We start from the raw sequence: 6,000 nt of genomic DNA on the forward strand, positions 1-6,000 counted from the left end.
AATGGAGTGTGTGCTGATGGAGAAGGGATCTCTCTCCCACCAGGACTAAAGGTTTGCTCCTGACACTCCTAGCAGCTCTGTGCCTTGTTTCCAAAGCCTTTTACAAATCATCATAAAAGAGAAATGATCTCAGAAGCACTTAAACCCTTTTTTACACCCACTTTTCCAATAAATCTCAAACACATTTTTCATTTTGATCACAGAAATGCAAATTTTCTGACAGGCAAACTACAGTATGACTAAGTCCAAATGGAGTACAGTACATTTACTCAAGTGGAAAGGATAATGCAATGAAACATAATGCAATGAAATGTAATGGAATTCACTCAACTTCAACTTCCAAACCAGGCATGCTTTCCTCATTGGCTGATTGTTTGGCACAGGTTTTCGCACATATTATTGTGAAATGATTAAACTAGTATAGGAAAAAAAATAATAATAATGTTCCCATACTGCAAGGACTTTGATATGCTTGTTTCTACTTAGATGTGTTTTTCCTGAAATTTTCATTCATCAGAAAGTTAGATTTGATAGTAGTAAAATAATTCCAACCTAATCGGGGATATAAGTTCTCATTTTTGGGAGGCTAGATTTCATAATAAGTACAGGACAGGAACTAAGCAATCTAGTCTCTCCTTGGTGTTCAGGATGATGGTTGTTAGGCAGCCTGCTGTTTGCAGAGAAAGAAAGAATTTCTTATCTACAGATATCTTCCATGCTGCCTGGTTGTCTGTTTTTCCATCTGGATTTCAGTGGTGGGGTGAGGCTTGTTGAGCAGCAGCAACTTCATGGGTGGCACACACCAACCCATATTGCAGTGCCAGGGTCAACATACACAAGTGGGCATTCCTGAAACAGGCGGTTGCTGAAACTGACAGTTGTTTCCTGGAGACGCGAGCCTCGTAATACCTAAGAGGCTTAGAAGCTTCATTACGAATGTTCTCCTTGACTTTCATTTTATCAAAGCAGTACATGCGCCCTAGCTGAAGTTAAATAGTACAGTAAATGGATTATAACTACAGGTTCTCTGTGGCACCACCTCCTTCCCTGTGCCTTCCTCTCCAAAAGCAGCCAGTCTTGCCTCTTTTTGTTGTTCAGTCGCCATCATTCTAAGTCACAGGAGTGAATGGCTGTCATGGATTCATTAATTTTAGATGTTGTCCCCCGACACTTGGTAGGGTAGATGGGGATTTAGGTCTCTTCCATTCTCATCATTTTGATTTGCCACCCTCATTCTCCTATTACAATTTAACATTTGGGGTAAAACAGTGTTTATATTATTAAAATGTATAGTGGTGTCATAATAGGGTTGCATTTACCTTTCTTTCTTCAATTTGTCCTGAAGTTATCTATGTTTTGCTTTTTGTTGTTGCTGTCGTTTCTATGTGTTTAGGCCCCTTTATACATGTTACTACATTTTCCCAACATCTCTTATCCTCTCGGTGTAATTTTCCTAAAATTAATAAAATTCAGGAAGCTGTGAATTCTGAATTTTCTGTGGAGATCTGACTACAAGGACCCTTCTCCTGCATCCTCTAGGTCTGCTCCCAGCTGTCTGCGTTGCAATTCCATTTACTGTCATCCTAAGTCACATAATTTATTTCCTGTATGTCAAGAATTCTCCTTTCTTGGTTTACACAATTGTTTGGGTGGAGGAGATCCTTGATTAGTTTCATCAAGTTTAAAGATTGTCCAAGGATGGAGGCTATGGTGATGACAATTCCATCCTTTCTCTTAAATTAACTGCTCCAAACCAGACTCAGTGTCCTCTCTGCCTGGAACACAATTGTCTCCTTATTCTCCTTTTTCACTGTCCTGTGGACAGTCCCTTTGTTTATCTCCTGTGTCGAGTCTCCCATTTTGGTGTAATTTGGTGAATTATCATAGTCTCCCTAATTTTTTTCCCCTCTCTGAGTTACTGAGCTATGACTTGAGAATGACATGATTGTTTTCCCATAGTTTTCAGCATTTCAGTGCCCTTCATTTTAATAAGAATCAATAAGTTATCACTAAGTGTGTCCTGTAATCCAGGCACTGCAAACTGTTACAACACTAGTTCATGGCTATTATCACAATATTTTGCAATTGTGAAAAGAAGTGGCTCAAAGAGATAAAGTAACATGAAATAAATAAGGTGCAAAGGCAAGGTTTACACCAGGTTCTGTCTGATTTCTTACCATCTTTCTTTACTTACTTTCCAGAAAACTGTAAACTAATATGAGGTGTGTTCAAATAACGGAATGATCCAAATTATGACTTGTTTATCAAGTTTATGAATGATAGACATTTTAAACTGTTAGTTTACCTATCCAGTAATATAATCTAGATTCAAATTTATGTTAAAAGCATTTGCCCAGATCAACAGGACTAAGATTAATATGGATAACTGGATCTCCAGTATTTGCTCACCTGACCTCTGGCATCATATCAGTTTCGTGAAGTCATTTGATAGAATTGTGGAAAAATATCTACTAAAGAAATCGTTGAAAATTTTAAAAACATTGCTTAAAAATGATTCTTCTGGGATTAAGTCTAGTCTCCAGATTATTTAGTTCTAGAGTGTTTTTGTGGCTTTTCAAATCATGATCTTTCATGCATCCAAGGCAATTCTTATTTTGGTGGGAAAGTTGCATTAGTAATAGTTTACATTCTGAAGGTAGTGGTGAAGAAAATGCTTCTGCTAAAAGGAATAACATTTGTTATCACTCTTTCCTGTTTCACAAGAGAAAAAAGCTTGTTATAAAAATAAGTCCGTTGCTGAAAGAAGAATGCTTAGAAACGTGTGTTAGAAAAAGAAAAAATGAAACTCTATACACATTGGTGTATGACCACTCTTTTTTTTATCTTTTTTAAAGCCTCAGGTGGAGAGAGAGAGAGATGCCGAGCCTTTGAAGGACTATTTCTAAAAATACTTACACAAGAACCCTCTTGTCAGCTGCTTCTAAAATGAAATCAAGATCAAGAAATTACATAATGTTGAGCTATATAAAATGAACCTGTAAACCATTTTATGAACTGAGATTTTAAATGTGAGGGTGGGCTTGGAGTTAAATGTGTAAGTATGAAGAGAATTCCTTCTTCAGGACTAACTTAGACTTTGACACTAAAGGAGCAAAAAGAACCTATTTGATGCTACTTATCTATTTTGCATACAAGATGCCTGTAAAATGCTAAAGTGTGTTTTCAGGTGTACGCCACAGAGTTGTGTTGTGTTCGGTAGAGTAGACTTCTTTGTTCTTGTCTTTATCTGGACATTAAGTATGGCTTAAGGAGATGTGTATGGGTGATAAGCTGCCAACGTGTGGACTTTGAGAGTCCATTTCATGTGTCAACTCAGAGGGTTGTTTTGACTGAGATTAACATTTAAATTGGCAAACTGAGTAAACTGATTGCCTTTCATCATATGTGTGAGCCTCAGCCAATCATCTCAAGGTCTGACTTGAACAAAGCCTGGCTTCCCCAAGCAAGAGGGAATTCTCCAGCAGACTGCTTTCAAACGTCATCTGTTCTACAGTCTCTCCTGGTTCTCCAGCCTTGGGCTCACACTGAAGATATGGCTTTGTCATCCTGCACAATCACATGAGTCAATTCCATGTCAATTAATCTCTCTTACTGGTTTTTCCTCTGGAGAACTCCGACTATACAAGTATTATATGTGTATCCACAGGAAGCATCACTCCCTCTTATCAAGCCCCTCCCCCAACCCTGCTATCCAGTGGGTCTCATCTGCCTTACAGATCGCCAGGAGTTTTTTCTCTTTATCACCTGGCTCACATGTCCTAAACTGGAAGCATATCACCTTCCTTATGCATTCGCTACCCAGACCTTCACACATCCATGACTTGTAAGCACTCTCCCTGACTCTTGTAATTCATTTTCCAAATCTTGGTCAGAGGTAAAATTTCTGGATCATACACGTCCCCTTCTTCCTTGTTTAAACACTTTAATGACATGTTTTCCTCAGGCTCAGTTCCAAACATGGCTCATGACAGTCAGTGTGACAGGACCTGCCCCATCTCTCACCACTTCCTCTCACCATGTTCGGATTCTGTGAGCTATGATACTTGTTGCTGGCACAGTCTCTTTCCTGCAGCCCTCCATGAATGGCTCTCCTTTGCGGGTGTTTGGTCAGGGTTCTGCAGAGGAACAGAACCAACAGAACATATATACACATATAGAAGGAGATTTATTATGGGTGATTGGCTCACACGATAATGGAGGCTGAGAAGTCCTACAGTCTGCTGTCTGAAAACTGGAGAACCAGAAAGCCGGTATGCAGTTCCAGTCCAGGCATGAAGGTCTGAGACCCAGGGGAGCCAATGGTGTAAGTCCCAGTCTGAAGGTTGAGAACCAGGAGTGCTGATATCTGAATACAGAAGATGAATGTCCCAGCTGTGCAGAGAACAAATTTGGGTCTTTCTTCTGGATGGATTGGATGTTGTCCCTTGCATTAGTGAGGGCAATCTTCTTTACTCCATCTACTGATTCAAATGCTGAGATCTCCAGAATCAACCTCACAAACACTTTCAGAAATGTATTATCAGCTATCTGGTCAACACTTAGGTCAGTCAAGTTGACACATAAAATTATCCATCACAGGAGGAAACGTGGTAGTTCTCCATTTTGTTCACTCCCATTTTCTCAAAACTTTCTCAAAGCTTCTTCCATAATGCCTAAACCTTCTTGGTGCCCTCTTACCACACTCTGGCAAAATGACCATCACACTTTATTGTAATCAGCTTACTAGCTGTCTGTATCCTTCACTAGACTTTTAAACTTCACAGTCGATACTGCCTGGCACTTAGATGGTACCACATAATTTTTTGTTTATTGAATAGATGACAGAATTTTATGATTTTCTCCAATTATGAGTAGTGAAAAAAGGATACTGTAATCAAATGCATGTTTTCTTTTTCTCAAATACTTAGTGTAGGGGTTTTAGAAGACAGAAAGAAAACATTCATTCTGGGATTTAGAAAATGGAAATTTGTACTGTGTTAATTAAGTTGTCAGGTCAGAGGTGTTTTTCACTTACATGAATGTGAGCGATTTTCAAATGAAACTCTTCCGCTTCTTGCTTGGTTGAGCATGCTGCTTAAGGAAAAAAGGCTGCGTTTTCTGTCTGATTTTTGTTCTTTTATATTTTTTTCCTGCCAAGGAGATTTGGGACACATAAATCATTAATGTGTGATTTTATATATTCTCGTGGTCAGTGATGAGAGAGCTTAAGGTAACATAAATCCCTTTTGTGGGTATTTACGAGATGGACTTTCTGAGTGTAGAATTCGGTGCATGTCCTATGGATGACCTTCAGACAAGAGCATGGTGGGAGCCTGTACATCTGGAAATGGACAGAGTCCATTTTTACAATCGACTTGTAGTAGAATATCCTAGCAGCAGCAGCAAGGGCCATAACTCTTCCATTTCACTTTTACAAGACTTGTTATTTTCTTAGCTAGTGAAGGAGTAAAAATGTGTCACCTGCCCATCACTGACATCCAGTACAGAACAAGTGCCACAGTAAAACTCTGAGGTAAATTTGCTCAGAAATAGTAGGAAGTGAAATTTTAGCTTCATCTATGAAAAAAAAGCAAAAAACCAAACAGCTAAATTCTTATGTAAACACGTGACAGCAATCAGCTTATGGTACTTGATATAACAGTCTAATTGTTCTTCAATTGTATGGATATTCAGCAACACAAATAACGTCATAGCTCTTTTTTAGCTCCATGTGTTACCATACTGCTTGAAGGTTAAAAAATATATTTCCCTTAAAATGTATAAAGTCAGACTTCTTTTCACTCATCTGATTCTTTATAACTGCTTGGTATTCACTGGATTTTAATGTAGTAATCCCAAGGCATACACACAGCAACATTCATTATTAGATGAGATGTCTAAATAGGAGAAATAAAGGACTACAATATTGCAATAATTTCAAAAAGTAATTCCATTTTGCAGAAACAAGATGCTAGGCTTAATGCCTCAAAATATTTCTAT

Source organism: Rhinolophus sinicus, linkage group LG09 (assembly GCF_036562045.2).
Source record: "Rhinolophus sinicus isolate RSC01 linkage group LG09, ASM3656204v1, whole genome shotgun sequence".
Taxonomy (NCBI): Eukaryota; Metazoa; Chordata; class Mammalia; order Chiroptera; family Rhinolophidae; genus Rhinolophus; species Rhinolophus sinicus.